General features: G+C 40.4%; 2 long non-coding RNA genes across 2 annotated transcripts; both read left to right on the top strand.

Annotated features, from left to right (window-relative positions):
- Positions 1–352: 352 nt before the first annotated feature.
- On the top strand, positions 353–1,251 carry LOC138371934 (uncharacterized). The gene is made up of 3 exons (XR_011230574.1): positions 353–569; positions 814–936; positions 1,115–1,251. It is a non-coding gene; the product is annotated as an uncharacterized lncRNA (long non-coding RNA).
- Positions 1,252–1,977: 726 nt separating this feature from the next.
- On the top strand, positions 1,978–2,840 carry LOC138371933 (uncharacterized). Its single transcript, XR_011230573.1, has 3 exons — positions 1,978–2,071; positions 2,227–2,456; positions 2,662–2,840. It is a non-coding gene; the product is annotated as an uncharacterized lncRNA (long non-coding RNA).
- Positions 2,841–17,033: the final 14,193 nt, after the last annotated feature.

The raw sequence follows: 17,033 nt of genomic DNA, 5'->3' as shown, positions 1-17,033 counted from the left end.
ATTCTTAGCTATATTTATATAAATGTTAATACCACTGTTAAATGAACATATTGATTTGTGTCCTTATTAGTTATAGCTTATTTATGTTGACCCAGCACCTTACTAAAGGGATTACCTTAACTTGTGTCACTATCTCTCTAGGGGGCTCCAGGTAGGCAGTATAGGTAATGCCACTAACATGCATATCATTATGGGAAAGTCCATAATTTAACACATAATTATAAGTAGGTAATTTGTAGCAAATTTTAAGATTATTAATAGGTACATTGTAGCATAATTTTGCATAAGCATAATTTTCTTGTTTTGTTCTTGTACTTTTCCTTCGAACACTATTATTTTCTCTTCAGAATTTCACCGGAGAATAGCAGTGATGACTAGAGAACATCTTGAACGTGAGTACCAGAAAGCACGTGCTGCAATGATACAAAGAAATGAGTACTTGAAGAGACTCTTAAACGTGGAGGAACCAAACTCAATAAAGGTGACAAACAAGAAACAGAAAAAAGATAACATACAGGATGTATCACACATTAATTCAAAACAAAGACCAGCTGCACCCCAATCTGATGGTAATCTTCTATTATTTTTTTAACAATATTTCTACAGCTGTTATTTGTGTACTTTCCAATAATATTTGTTGCCTATTTTTAAGTGTATGCTAGACAATTATGGAGATTAAATTACTATAACACTGAACAACTTGGTAGCATAAAGTTAGTTATAGTAATATCTTGAGATTTGTCTGAAAATATTAATACTTGTATACAATTTGCAATTATGTACCATGCTTAAATCTTCAAATGTGCCACCCAGACATTCTGCCTGCTATACTTTCACCACCACACATTCAAAATGCGGGCTATTCTACTAGTGGCAGAACGTACACTCAAAGTTATTTGGCAGCTGGTGAAGAAACTTTGGAATCATTTGATGTTGGTATGTCCCAACATCATTTGTTGGTATTTAAATGAGGGTTTATTTAATGGACACACGTCATAAATATTATGTACCAAAATTGTGCTTAATGCCTATGAAATTTTGTTTAACATATTATACTAATCATTCCTTTCACTTACAAATTTTTCTTACTAATTTTTAATCCCATATTTCAAAGTACTTGCTGCAGAACTTGAACAAATTAAAGATTCTCAGCCAAGTGTTTCTGACTGGCAAAAAAGAAGAAAAAATGCAGAGATTAATTGGGGAGAAAGCAGGGCAATGCTGTTCGATTGGACATTGTCTGAGTTGGGTGTTCCAGATAAAGGTAAATTAAATATTGCTGTGTTCATTAAGGTTATACTGTATAATAAGCATCATATGCAAATTAATGACACTCTATTAATACATTTAGACTTCAGATTGTTTAAAATGTTAGGTATACAGTATTTAAAATTAGTATAAATAATTACCCCTTTTTTCATCAGGTAAAGTTTGTGTACAATGTACAAATTGTGAGGCAAGCATCAAATGTGAAGACTGTTTTGCATTTTTGTGTCACATTTGTGACCAAATGCAACATTTTCTCATGCCTTTCCACCACAGATTATATTGGAAAAATGGCTTTTATGAGCCATTAGACCCGACACAAACTGTGTGCCCTGAAGGAAATATCTTTCACTGGAGTAAGTATACGATACCTGTATAAAATCCGTACTTTGTTCCGAGATTACTTCTACTTCCCAATCCCAGTCTAGAGCTACGATTATCTTGGTATAACAAAATAAAATGAATAAATGTTTCATTTCAGTCATTACAACATTTGGAGAAGTCTTAAAGTTTAAACCTGACACTTGGTTTTATAGATTGATTTAATCGTCTGATTGTTTCTTTTCTGTGAATTTCTCAGTCATTATCTGGAGAATAATGTCAATATTTTGTACAATCAAGAAACAATGAAATATTCAGTCTGAAATTCTTTTCCATAAAACTCATTTTGTCAAACTGTCTTCCTTTTCTTTGTTACCAGAACCTGTTGTACCAGCCCAACCACCAAATTCTTGCCCCAACTGCACAGATTGCAAGTTTAAAATTTCAAGCTCCAGCAATCTCTGCATCTTCATCACTATAATGGGTAAATAAACTTTAAAATTTACCCTTTTATTTCCATTACCGGATATTCCTGAATCACAATACATTTTGAAATTTTTGTTGCTATAAATGTTAATTTTTACATCACTATTTTAGCAAGTCGCCACACCACTCAATGCACTGTATTTTAAACTACAGGAAGGTATGACCTCTATACTCCAATCTATACATGCCACTGTGGATATGAGCATCAACAACTAGGCAAGACCATGCACAAGTCTGGTTTCTATTCATCATTAGGAAAGAGCAGCACATTCTACAGCACCAGTCTGCTTGAATCATGGCACCATATAAAAAGAAATTGTCCCGGAACATCATTTCGGGCATTAGTCACTGCACTGGAATCCTTTGGTGCTTCTCGTGGGCGTGTATGTTTTGATACCGTTATTCTTAATATTTTCAGTTTTATATTTCAATACAAAAATTATCAAAATTTTGTAGTAATGTATATTCATTTATTAATAATTAGTTTTTAATTTTGTTCAAACACAAAATGGAATGTTTTTTTTGTTTATTTATCTTATGTCATAATATGCATTTTAAATGTCACCATCTAAAAAATTCTATTCCTAGATTGGACCCATTAATTATATAACTTCGAAGAGAGTGTTCTTCGAATGGCGATTCCAGCAATATGAGCTGAGAAAAATTAGAGGAGAAGCTGACAATGAGTGTCCTGCTTGTGATAAAACCCCTTTAGCAGTACATATTGATGGCAACAAGAAGCTGTATCGCTACAACAAAGTTGGGAGGTAATAAAATGTGCTTTACAGATACTTAATGTATAGTATTCTTTTGTTCTCTACACACACTATATTATAATGAATTATATTGTCTTCTATATTGTCTAATATTGAATTGTATTGTCTATTGCTGAAAGCTGGTATTTGTTTATATGGTTCATCTGATCAAGTTTTTTATTATTTTACCTGCCCTGTAATCAGTATAATGCGATTGGTATTCAGTATTCAATAAGTATCAACTCCCTCAAATAATCAATAAAAGAATGAAAACATATTGGTCAAACTTGAGTTGGTCGTGGTGAGTAAAGGTATGTTATGAAACTGTTATTAATCTATGCTCTTCAAGATGTTCATTGCTATAAATATTTTTCTCAGAAAGAACAGAAGAACTCACAGAGGGTGCAGTCTTTTGGAACCATCGAAAAATTGATGGACTGGCTCGTGCATTAGTTACTCGACTCAGAAAGGTACTAAAAATAATATATATTTATTTTATTTATTTGTATTTATTTTGAAACTTATTATAATGCATTTATATGTGAAAGGTATTATAATGCATTTATAGGTTAGTTATGTGTTCAGATCATGTACTACATATATTTTCCTTTATAAATTAGCGACCATTTCCTTGAATTAACTGCTTGAACTTTTTCAATATATCAATAAGGTTAATTTGTATAAAGTATATAGTATTTAATTAACCTAAATGTATGATTCCGAGATATATCAAATGTGTTCACAGAGAAATCACAGTATCGTGATATATCACGGGAACTGTGATGAGGGTTTGAACCCCATGCACTGAGTGCTCTCAGATGCATGCTCTAGTTCACTACGCCACGACATGGTCAGATGAATTGCAACTTGGAGTACTACTGCACCCACAAGGATCCCAAGGCTTCCACTGAAGCCAAACCAGGTTTCACACAATTCCCCCATGAACTCGGTCTCTGTCATTCAGTAGTTCTGCCTTTGATGCCCCCATTTCAATGTCTTTCTCCATGTATTGATATATCACAATAATATGAATTCTATGTGTATTGAAAGGGCCATCAGAGGTAAAACTACTGGAGGACACAGACCAAGTACATGGGAAACTGCATGCACAACCGCCCATGGAATGGGTATGGGGGTGCATAATTAACAAAAATTGAATTGTGGGTTCATTAGTACCCTAGGTTGCAATTCTTTTGACCATGTTGTGGCGCATTCAACTACAGCAAGCATCTGGGAATGCCAAGCCCATAGGTTCGAACCACTCATCATGGTTAATGTGATTTGTTCATTAAATTTATTATATTTTCAAATAGGCCAGAGAGACGGAAATAACAGTTTCAAATGAGATCGACAAACTTGATGTTCAAAAGTCATTGATTCAAGAATGGCGATCTGACCTACAAATGATTTGTAAGGAGTTAGAGTTAAACACTGGAACAACCTCGAAGAACATAAAATATTCTATCGAGGCAGTTGCAGACTCTATCAGGCATCGCAAAAATCTGATTGCCACTGATGCAGGTAGGCTTACTATTTCTTTGTTAACTCTGAAGCAATTTCTATTTAGCTCTTGTCTATAATTTCTATGTAGGTAAATGATGAGGAAATTTTTTTAACAACTTTAAAACTTTCAGCCAAAAAACTTTATTTGCAGCATCCAGTAAAATGCGCTCTTCACTCCGGCACAGAAATGAGTGTGATAGGAAAAAGCTTCAAGGCTTCATAAAAATCTACAATAGTGAAAACTCTGAAATTCTCAGTGAAAAGGATGCAATAGAAGGTATCCTGCCATGGCACAATTTATTGCCTCATCATAGCCAAAATGGTATGTAACTACATCTCATTTTATCAGGGGTTACAATTCGGCCTTATCAAGATAACTAACATTTAGCATGCATAATGGATAAGCTTTACTTATTTTTGAAGTAAAATATCATCACTACTGTTTGTAAAATAGGTGCAGTATCATAATCCGTAGGTTTTTATCAGGTTGATACTGCACAATAAACTATGTATAGTATGTATAATGCAAGTACCTAAACTGTAATTACATTAAATTGAGTTGTAGTTTACTTGCAGTAAATATAATTTTCCTCTTTTATTAGTGTCCCTTGCTCAAAAAAAGAAGGCAGTAGAAGATGTGGAGCTTCAGAAGAGATCCAGAGAAGAGCAACAACACACTGTTCAAGAAATGCTGCATTATCTCGCATATTACAAGAATAAGAGAGAGATTTTAACCGAACATACTGAAGAGTTGTTATGTGGAATTTTTCCTTCATATCTAAGCAAGGTAAGCTAACAGCCTAAATGTGTGTTGCAATTCAGTTCTTCATAAACATTTATCCAGCAGAATTTTATACTTGAGTAAAGTCTTGCTATTTACAACTTTGACAGGTAGACAATTCCATGGTTTTCATATACTGTACTGGTGTGTTTTACATATATTTGAACTTTTACCGAAAACTTTATTTATTTATTCTAATTTCTTTAGTATTTTCAGGGAAATTTGTAAATGTCTTAAACCCCATTAAATAGTCTATATATTACAGGATCCTAACAAGTACACTATTGAAGAGAAGCACCTATCAACCAAAAATAAGAGTGGAATCTTGGCTCTTTTGAAGCAAGGGCAAAAGTTGTGTTCTGACAAGCTGAGTGATGCAAAGCGTTTATTTGGATACCAGGAAGAGGATGTTGATGTTTCCGAGCCCTACCTGGAGCTTTGTGACAGTGAAGATGATGATGATGAAGATGAAGAATTACTACTAAACTGATGATACAAAAGTTAAGTATAATAAATTTTACCTGATTTCTCTTGCTAATTTCTCTTACTTAATTTCTCTAATTTCTAATTATCCTAGCCCTAAGATTACTACTGGCCTCCATTGCCTTGCCTGCACTTTGTTTCCCCCTTAACCATATCACTCATTCTTACAGGTGTGAGACAGAGAGGTACAAGATCATCCAAGAGGAACAACACCTGAAGCACCCAACATTTGGGTGTTTTAATTAATAAAAACGCCCTTCATGGCTTCACTCATCCTGGCTGGTTTAATTAAAAAAACCTAACCTAAACCTAATATATATACCTCTAGAGTCAAGGGAGTTAAGTTTTAGGCTGCACAATGAAACTGCTATTGACAATTTTATAACTGCTGCTGATAATGTCTGTCCTGTGACTTTTTTGTAAGCATAACCAAAAGGCTTAACAATCCCTTGCTTACAAAGGGAATACTTAAACCCATTAATAAAAAACATGACCTTGAGAAGAAGTATAGGTTAGGAATTGTCTCCAAAGAATTCTCATGCTCTTCAACAGGTCACTTGAACTCCAAACCTTTCCAGTTATCCTAAAAAAAGCGAGTTACCCCTGTACACAAATGTGGTGATCTCACAGATGTTAACAATTACAGACCTATATCAATCCTGCCTAACTTGTCAACATTTTTTGAAAAGCTACTTGAACTTGAACTCCAAACCTTTCCAGTTATCCTAAAAAAGCGAGTTACCCCTGTACACAAATGTGGTGATCTCACAGATGTTAACAACTACAGACCTATATCAATCCTGCCTAACTTGTCAACATTTTTTGAAAAACTAATCTACAAGCAGTTTTACTCTTATCTAGCCAAACACCATATACTTAGTACTAGGCTGTACAAGAATATAACAACTCTTGTATATATCTCAAAAAAAAAAAAAAAAAAAAAAAAGCACAAGACGAAGCTTGAAAAAGTTTAGTGGTATGCCAATAGGCTAGTCCCAGGACTAAGAGGCATGAGTTACGAGGACAGGCTGCGAGAAATGCAATTGATAGGGTACATAAAGATAAACTGTTTAACACGGGTGGTAGGCGAACAAGGGGACACAGGTGGAAACTTAGTACCCAAATGAACCACTAGGATGTTAGAAAGAACTTTTTCAGTGTCAGAGTAGTTAATAGATGGAATGCATTAGGCAGTGATGTGGTGGAGGCTGACTCCATACACAGTTTCAAATGCAGATATGATAGAGCCCAGTAGGCTCAGGAATCTGTACATCAGTTGATTGCCAGTTGAGAGGTGGGACCAAAGAGCCAGAGCTCAACCCCCCGCAACCACAACTAGGTGAGTATACACACACACACACACACGTACACACACACACACACACACAGACACAAACATACACACACTAATGCCTCTATTCACCTTGCAGTAAATAGGAACCTGAAAGTCAGGAAGCTGCTAAAGGCTGCATCTTGGGGATGTGTGAGTGTGTTAGATAAAAATATATGTTGTTTAGATATGATGGAGGAAAAGAGGCCGAGAGTCGGTACATTAGACAACCGACGCTTAGAAAGGCGGGGTCCAAGAGCTAACAGCTAAATCTTGGAAATAATAAATTAAAATATTTAATACACCCACATACATGTTTCACATTATTTTGGCTGAGGGCACACTGAGGGCTGATGGCCCCGTCGACGGGGCAGGAAGTCGGTGGTTGATCAAAGGCCTCCCACATCCTCCACATACCTGAGGATTATTCCGGCTTAATTTTAAACGGAAGTAATGTCTTGGCATTTACGGCTTCAGCGGGTGGGTGGGTCCGTGGGTTTATTACACTGTGAGTGAAAACAATCGCCTATTCTCTATTTTATATTGCGGCTTGTAGAGCTAGAAGCTGTTGCCTCTTGTGTGCGTTGCACAAGGGGATTAATATCTGGATTAATAGCTTTCAATATTTCCAGTATTTTTAAGGTAACGCTTAAATACCGAAGATACTGCTATTGGACACCGCTTAATTGACAATGTCTCAACAACGCAGGCTAAAGATGTGCGTGGCTCCTGCTATTGCAATGATGCTCATTTGTTTTTCAATGATGGGCCTTAGTTGCCCCCTCTCTAACTTACCGTTCTAAATACCCCTTCTCCATCTTCCGCAAACATTTCCCCTCATACATCTCCCCCCTTTCCTCCTGTCCCCCTTGTCCATCTTTGTCCCCCTGTCCATCTTTGTCCCCTGTCCCTCACTTTGTCCCCTTGCCCACATTTTCTGTCCTCTGTCCCAGATCCCTTTCCCCCTCTCTGTCCCCCTGTCCCCCCTTTCCATCTCTCTGTCCCCCTGTCCCTCTCTATCCCATTGTCCCTGTCTCTGTCCCCCCTGTCTCTCTCTGTCCCCCTGTTCTTCTCTGTCCTCCTGTTCCTCTCTCTGTCCCCCTGTCACTCTCTGTCCCCCTGTTCCTCTATGTCCCCCTGTCCATCTCTCTGTCCCCTGTACCTCTCTGTCCCCCTGCCCACTCTTTCTGTCCGCTGTCCATCATCTGTCCCCCTCCCTTTCCTCCAGTCCCCCTATCCATCTCTGTCCCCTTGTCCCTGTCTCTCCTCTGTCCCCTCTCTCTTGGTCTCCTGCCCCCCTCTCCTCCCTCTGTCCCCCGGTCCCCCTCTCTGACCCTGTCCCTCTGTCTCTGTCTCTGTCCATGTCCCCCTCTCTGTCCCTGTCTCCCTCCCTGTCCCACTGCTCCCCCTCTGTTCCCCCGTCCCTCCTCTGGCCCTGTCCGTCTGTCCCTGTCCCTCTGTCTCTGCCTCTCCTCGTTTCTGACATTCTCTGTGTCAGCCTATCTCTCTGTCTCTTTCCTCGCTCTATCTCTGTCATTCTCTCACTGACTTTGCATATCCTTATCTATACGTCTCTGTGTCTAACATTCTCTCCCTGACTCTGTCTATATCTATTTCTCTGTCTCGATCTTCATCTCTTTCTCTCTCTCTCTCTCTCTCTCTCTCTCTCTCTCTCTCTCTCTCTCTCTCTCTCTCTCTTTCTCTCTCTCTCTCTCTCTCTCTCTCTCTCTCTCTCTCTCTCTCTCTCTCTCTCTCTCTCTCTCTCTCTCTCTCTCTCTCTCTCTCTCCCTCTCTCTCTCTCTCTCTCTCTCTCTCTCTCTCTCTCTCTCTCTCCCTCTCTCTCTCTCCTTACATACATACATACATACATACATACATACATACATACATACATACATACATACATACATACATACATACATACATACATACATACATACATACGTACATACGTACATACATACATACGTACATACATACATACATACATACATTTATTTAACACATGTGGTACACGCACAAGGGGACACAGGTGGAAGCTGAGTACCCAAATGAGCCACAGAGAGATTATAGAAAGAACTTTTCAGTGTCAGAGTAGTTAATAAATGGAATGCTTTGAGCAGTAATGTGGTGGAGGCTGATTCCATACACAGTTTCAAGTGTATGGAAAGTGTATGTATTCAAGTGGCGGGACCAAAGAGCCAAAGTTCAACCCTTGCAACCACAACTAGGTTAGTACATACATACATACATAAGATATAAAACAGTGGAGGATTCCCAGGTAGAACAATCAACCACAATGCCCATTACCCCTTTACCCTGATGTCCTTAACTACACAACTATACAAGAGTCATTAACACGTGTAATGGCTGATCCCCCATCACGATAGCATAAAGACCAATTGCTTGACCCGCAGTCTGTCTTGCTCCTCAAATAATTTTCGGGTTAACATGAAAACGTCTCTCGAGTTTATCTTTCTAATGTTGTTTTCCCATCTTTCATTTTATCAGCTTAGTTCCTTTATTATGCCCCAATTACTCATCCCTTGAGCGGTAGTTAAACTGAACCCAAATTTAAAAAAAGTTCCTTGCTAAGCAAGCTACAGTCTTGATAAGTCAGATATATTGTTTGTTAACACATTTCTCAACAATGAACAGTCAGTTTTATCAAGCTAACATATCCTAACACAACGAGTGAGAGTATTAACTGGTATAATTATTTTATTAGACCAGTATATATTATTAGATTATACTGGTATAATTATATATATATATATATATATATATATATATATATATATATATATATATATATATATATATATATATATATATATATATATATATATGTATATATATACATATACATATATATATATATATATATATATATATATATATATATATATATATATATATATATATATATATATATATATATGTATGTATGAGTGTGTGTGTACATGTGTATACAACATTAATAATTTTGTAACTAGCGTCAAACATTGTTATTTGCTTAGCTAAACGAACTAGAGGGTTCCGGTCCTGAACCGATTATGTGCCTCTGTAATCCTTTACACCACGGCCCACGGGATGGGTATGGGGTGCATAATAAAGAAAGCAATAGAAGAAATTGAAATTGCATAATACGGTTATTGACATTCAATAATAGTAAGATAAAGCAATGAGGACCAAATGGGAGACCAGTGATCAGTGTCTTGTATCCCCTGCAATACCTCAAATCCTACGTACCTCACTGACAGGCTCCAGTATGTTTCTGTGAATAATTCAATTTCTCCCACCCTACCCATCAACATTGGTGTTCCTCAGGGCAGCATACTTGGCATACTTGGGTATCCTTTGGAGGTGCTTATCCAGTTCTCACTTGAACACTGTGAGGGGATTGCCAGTTATGCCATGCAGTTATGCAATGTATGAATCTATCTATAAGTCCACCAATCTTTGTAAAAATTTCTTGTATGGATGTACCTTACCTAAATAAACATTTATTTATTTATTATTTATATTTAGGATTCATCAACTGCCAAAGATATTCACATGTCAGTATAATTCTGGCGAGAGAGAGGTTTGGGAAAAGCCGTTATACCAACTAGTCAGCAATAAGGGTGATATTTGTGGGGCACAGGCACACTCGGCCTGGCCCATTAACCCCCAACTGACACTATAACTACTAGCTACTAGGTACATGAACATAATTACATAATTTACGTACATAATTTAAGGTACATAATTACTAGGTACATGAGGACTGGCCATTGTACTATATAGACCTGAAAAAGTGTAACTTAGCGACAACAAGAAAATATTGAATCACAAGACCAACGACGACCATTCCCTTACCCTGCCATAAACACTGAAATTTGACACCCTACCTCTGGAGCCACCCTGACCACAGGTCCACCAACTACATTTCCCTCCCTCCAACTCCCTCCCTCCAACTAGTACACCCAGAAACAAGATATACTAGGTGAATACACACATACAAGGTATACTAGGTGAGTACTAGTTGAGTACTTACACACAAGATATTCTAGGTGAGACTAGGTGAGTATACACACACACGCAACATATACTAAGTTAGTACACCCAGAAACAAGATATACTAGGTGAATACACACATACAAGGTATACTAGGTGAGTACTAGTTGAGTACTTACACACAAGATATTCTAGGTGAGACTAGGTGAGTATACACACACACGCAACATATACTAAGTTAGTACACCCAGAAACAAGATATACTAGGTGAATACACACATACAAGGTATACTAGGTGAGTACTAGTTGAGTACTTACACACAAGATATTCTAGGTGAGACTAGGTGAGTATACACACACACGCAACATATACTAAGTTAGTACACCCAGAAACAAGATATACTAGGTGAATACACACATACAAGGTATACTAGGTGAGTACTAGTTGAGTACTTACACACAAGATATTCTAGGTGAGACTAGGTGAGTATACACACACACGCAACATATACTAAGTTAGTACACCCAGAAACAAGATATACTAGGTGAATACACACATACAAGGTATACTAGGTGAGTACTAGTTGAGTACTTACACACAAGATATTCTAGGTGAGACTAGGTGAGTATACACACACACGCAACATATACTAAGTTAGTACACCCAGAAACAAGATATACTAGGTGAATACACACATACAAGGTATACTAGGTGAGTACTAGTTGAGTACTTACACACAAGATATTCTAGGTGAGACTAGGTGAGTATACACACACACGCAACATATACTAAGTTAGTACACCCAGAAACAAGATATACTAGGTGAATACACACATACAAGGTATACTAGGTGAGTACTAGTTGAGTACTTACACACAAGATATTCTAGGTGAGACTAGGTGAGTATACACACACACGCAACATATACTAAGTTAGTACACCCAGAAACAAGATATACTAGGTGAATACACACATACAAGGTATACTAGGTGAGTACTAGTTGAGTACTTACACACAAGATATTCTAGGTGAGACTAGGTGAGTATACACACACACGCAACATATACTAAGTTAGTACACCCAGAAACAAGATATACTAGGTGAATACACACATACAAGGTATACTAGGTGAGTACTAGTTGAGTACTTACACACAAGATATTCTAGGTGAGACTAGGTGAGTATACACACACACGCAACATATACTAAGTTAGTACACCCAGAAACAAGATATACTAGGTGAATACCCTAACACCAACCTCCTACAGTACACAACACCAACCTCCCACAGTACACCTCCCACAGGTAACCCCAACACCAACCTCCCACAGTACACAACACCAACCTCCCACAGTACACCTCCCACAGGTAACCCCAGCACCAACCTCCCACAGTACACAACACCAACCTCCCACAGTACACATCCCACAGGTAACCCCAGCACCAACCTCCCACAGTACACAACACCAACCTCCCACAGTACACCTCCCACAGGTAACCCCAGCACCAACCTCCCACAGTACACCTCCTACAGGTAACCCCAACACCAACCTCCCACAGTACACATCCCACAGGTAACCCCAGCACCAACCTCCCACAGTACACCTCCCACAGGTAACCCCAACACCAACCTCCCACAGTACACAACACCAACCTCCCACAGTACACCTCCCACAGGTAACCCCAGCACCAACCTCCCACAGTACACAACACCAACCTCCCACAGTACACATCCCACAGGTAACCCCAGCACCAACCTCCCACAGTACACAACACCAACCTCCCACAGTACACCTCCCACAGGTAACCCCAGCACCAACCTCCCACAGTACACAACACCAACCTCCCACAGTACACCTCCCACAGGTAACCCCAGCACCAACCTCCCACAGTACACCTCCTACAGGTAACCCCAACACCAACCTCACACAGTACACCTCCCACAGTAACCCCAGCACCAACCTCCCACAGTACACAACACCAACCTCCCACAGTACACCTCCCACAGGTAACCCCAGCACCAACCTCCCACAGTACACAACACCAACCTCCCACAGTACACCTCCCACAGGTAACCCCAGCACCAACCTCCCACAGTACACCTCCTACAGGTAACCCCAACACCAACCTCCCACAGTACACATCCCACAGGTAACCCCAGCACCAACCTCCCACAGTACACCTCCCACAGGTAACCCCAACACCAACCTCCCACAGTACACAACACCAACCTCCCACAGTACACCTCCCACAGGTAACCCCAGCACCAACCTCCCACAGTACACAACACCAACCTCCCACAGTACACATCCCACAGGTAACCCCAGCACCAACCTCCCACAGTACACAACACCAACCTCCCACAGTACACCTCCCACAGGTAACCCCAGCACCAACCTCCCACAGTACACAACACCAAACTCCCACAGTACACCTCCCACAGGTAACCCCAGCACCAACCTCCCACAGTACACCTCCTACAGGTAACCCCAACACCAACCTCACACAGTACACCTCCCACAGTAACCCCAGCACCAACCTCCCACAGTACACAACACCAATCTCCCACAGTACACCTCCCACAGGTAACCCCAGCACCAACCTCCCACAGTACACAACACCAACCTCCCACAGTACACATCCCACAGGTAACCCCAGCACCAACCTCCCACAGCACACCTCCTACAGGTAACCCCAACACCAACCTCACACAGTACACCTCCCACAGTAACCCCAGCACCAACCTCCCACAGTAACCCCAACACCAACCTCCCACAGTACACAACACCAACCTCCCACAGTACACATCCCACAGGTAACCCCAGCACCAACCTCCCACAGTACACCTCCCACAGGTAACCCCAACACCAACCTCCCACAGTAACCCCAACACCAACCTCCCACAGTACACAACACCAACCTCCCACAGTACACATCCCACAGGTAACCCCAGCACCAACCTCCCACAGTACACCTCCCACAGGTAACCCCAACACCAACCTCACACAGTACACCTCCCACAGTAACCCCAGCACCAACCTCCCACAGTAACCCCAACACCAACCTCCCACAGTACACAACACCAACCTCCCATAGTACACATCCCACAGGTAACCCCAGCACCAACCTCCCACAGTACACCTCCCACAGGTAACCCCAACACCAACCTCCCACAGTACACAACACCAACCTCCCACAGTACACCTCCCACAGGTAACCCCAGCACCAACCTCCCACAGTACACAACACCAACCTCCCACAGTACACATCCCACAGGTAACCCCAGCACCAACCTCCCACAGTACACCTCCCACAGGTAACCCCAACACCAACCTCCCACAGTAACCCCAACACCAACCTCCCACAGTACACAACACCAACCTCCCACAGTACACATCCCACAGGTAACCCCAGCACCAACCTCCCACAGTACACCTCCCACAGGTAACCCCAACACCAACCTCACACAGTACACCTCCCACAGTAACCCCAGCACCAACCTCCCACAGTAACCCCAACACCAACCTCCCACAGTACACAACACCAACCTCCCACAGTACACATCCCACAGGTAACCCCAGCACCAACCTCCCACAGTACACCTCCCACAGGTAACCCCAACACCAACCTCCCACAGTACACAACACCAACCTCCCACAGTACACCTCCCACAGGTAACCCCAGCACCAACCTCCCACAGTACACAACACCAACCTCCCACAGTACACATCCCACAGGTAACCCCAGCACCAACCTCCCACAGTACACCTCCCACAGGTAACCCCAACACCAACCTCACACAGTACACCTCCCACAGTAACCCCAGCACCAACCTCCCACAGTAACCCCAACACCAACCTCCCACAGTACACAACACCAACCTCCCACAGTACACATCCCACAGGTAACCCCAGCACCAACCTCCCACAGTACACCTCCCACAGGTAACCCCAACACCAACCTCCCACAGTACACAACACCAACCTCCCACAGTACACCTCCCACAGGTAACCCCAGCACCAACCTCCCACAGTACACAACACCAACCTCCCACAGTACACATCCCACAGGTAACCCCAGCACCAACCTCCCACAGTACACAACACCAACCTCCCACAGTACACCTCCCACAGGTAACCCCAGCACCAACCTCCCACAGTACACCTCCTACAGGTAACCCCAACACCAACCTCACACAGTACACCTCCCACAGTAACCCCAGCACCAACCTCCCACAGGTACAAAATGAAGCCATGAGAATTATCTTAGGATGCCCAAGAAATGCTATGATTGAGAAAATCAGGATGGAGTTGAATCTGCAGAGTATTGGGGATAGAATTGCAGAGATAAATGTAGCTTCTGCCATTAGATTAATGAGAGGTGGGGGAGCTAATGAATTGGTCCTCTCAGTTCAAAAGGTGGGAAGTACTGAACAATGTATGATGAAGAAAAGAGCATATATGAATACCTTATGTTCTAATGTTATTAAGTATGATGTTATTTCAGAGTGTATTGCTGTGCCCAAGAGAAAATTTACACCACCATGGGAGGATTGTAATGTAGATGTAGTAATTACTCCCTTGCAAAAGAAAAAAAGTATGTATGAAATAGGAGAGCTGAGGGCAACATATGATTGTATAATTAGAAAATTGCCTACAGAAAACACTCTACTACATGTATATTGTGATGGGTCAGTAGCTAGGGATGGGAAGGCAGGATGTATATTGTGATGGGTCAGTAGCTAGGGATGGGAAGGCAGGATGTATATTGTGATGGGTCAGTAGCTAGGGATGGGAAGGCAGGATGTATATGTTCTTAACATTCTGAAACCTATATTGTTTGCTGATGATACTACACTCATCTACTCCAACCCCAACCCACATACACTAAATACTGTAATGTTGTTAATAATGAACTAAAAAAAGTCCACTTATGGATGTCAACCAACAAACTAACACTTAACATAGAAAAGACCTACTACATCTTATTTGGAAGCAAATCTACAAATGCAATTCAGCTTCAGATGACAATGTAAACATTAGCAATAACAATGATGGAAAGTTTCTTGGTCTATTCTTAGACAAGAGACTCAACTTCAGTACCCACATACAATACATAACTAAGAAAGTCTCTAAAACAGTTGGTATACTCTCCAAAATCAGATATTATGTACCTAACCCTGCTCTCATCTCTCTATATTATACACTAATCTATCCCTATCTCAACTATGGTATCTGTGCATGGGGTTCAACCACTGCAAACCACCTCAAGTCCATCATCACCCAGCAAAAATCTGCTATCAGAATAATATCAAATTCTGCTTTCAGACAACACACAGCCCCCTTGTTTAACTCCCTAAACATGCTAAACATAATCTCACTCCATAAATTCTCTTGTGTCAACTACATTTACAAAACCCTGTTCTTAAATGCAAATCCTGCTCTGAAACTCTTCCTGGACAGATGTAATAGGACCCATTATCACCACACCAGAAATAAATATCTCTTTGATATCCCCAGAGTTAAACTTGTATAAATAAATAAATAAATAAATAAATATGTTTATTCAGGTAAGGTACATACATACAAGTAATGTTACATTAATGGATCGATATATAGATAGAGCTAGTACATACAATGCCTAAAGCCACTATTACGCAACGCGTTTCGGGCAGGAAAAACATTAATATCTAGAACTTAATACTAATTGAGCATAAAGAATAAAATGTGTTGAGAACAAATACAAATAAAGATAAAAAAAAGAGGGAACATGACTGAAAAAGCAGCACAAATACAATAGGTTGACAAACAGTGTTGATTAAAAAAAAAAAAAAAATAACAGACATGGGTTGACAATAGAGGGGTAAGGTAGGTTAGTGAATTTATTAGGTAGTGTTTAGTTTTTATCTTAAACTGGTTGAGAGAGGTACAGTCTTTAACATGGTTGGGAAGATCATTCCACATTCTGGGTCCCTTGATTTGTAGAGCATTTCTAGTTTGATTAAGTCGTATTCTTGGAATATCAAAACTGTATTTTTTTCTGGTGTGGTGCTCATGGGTTCTGTTACAACCTTCAATGAAGCTTTTGAGCTTATATGTATGTATTTGT

The sequence above is a fragment of the Procambarus clarkii genome, chromosome 37 (assembly GCF_040958095.1).
Source record: "Procambarus clarkii isolate CNS0578487 chromosome 37, FALCON_Pclarkii_2.0, whole genome shotgun sequence".
Lineage (NCBI taxonomy): Eukaryota > Metazoa > Arthropoda > Malacostraca > Decapoda > Cambaridae > Procambarus > Procambarus clarkii.
This window is presented reverse-complemented; position numbering and strand designations above follow the sequence as displayed.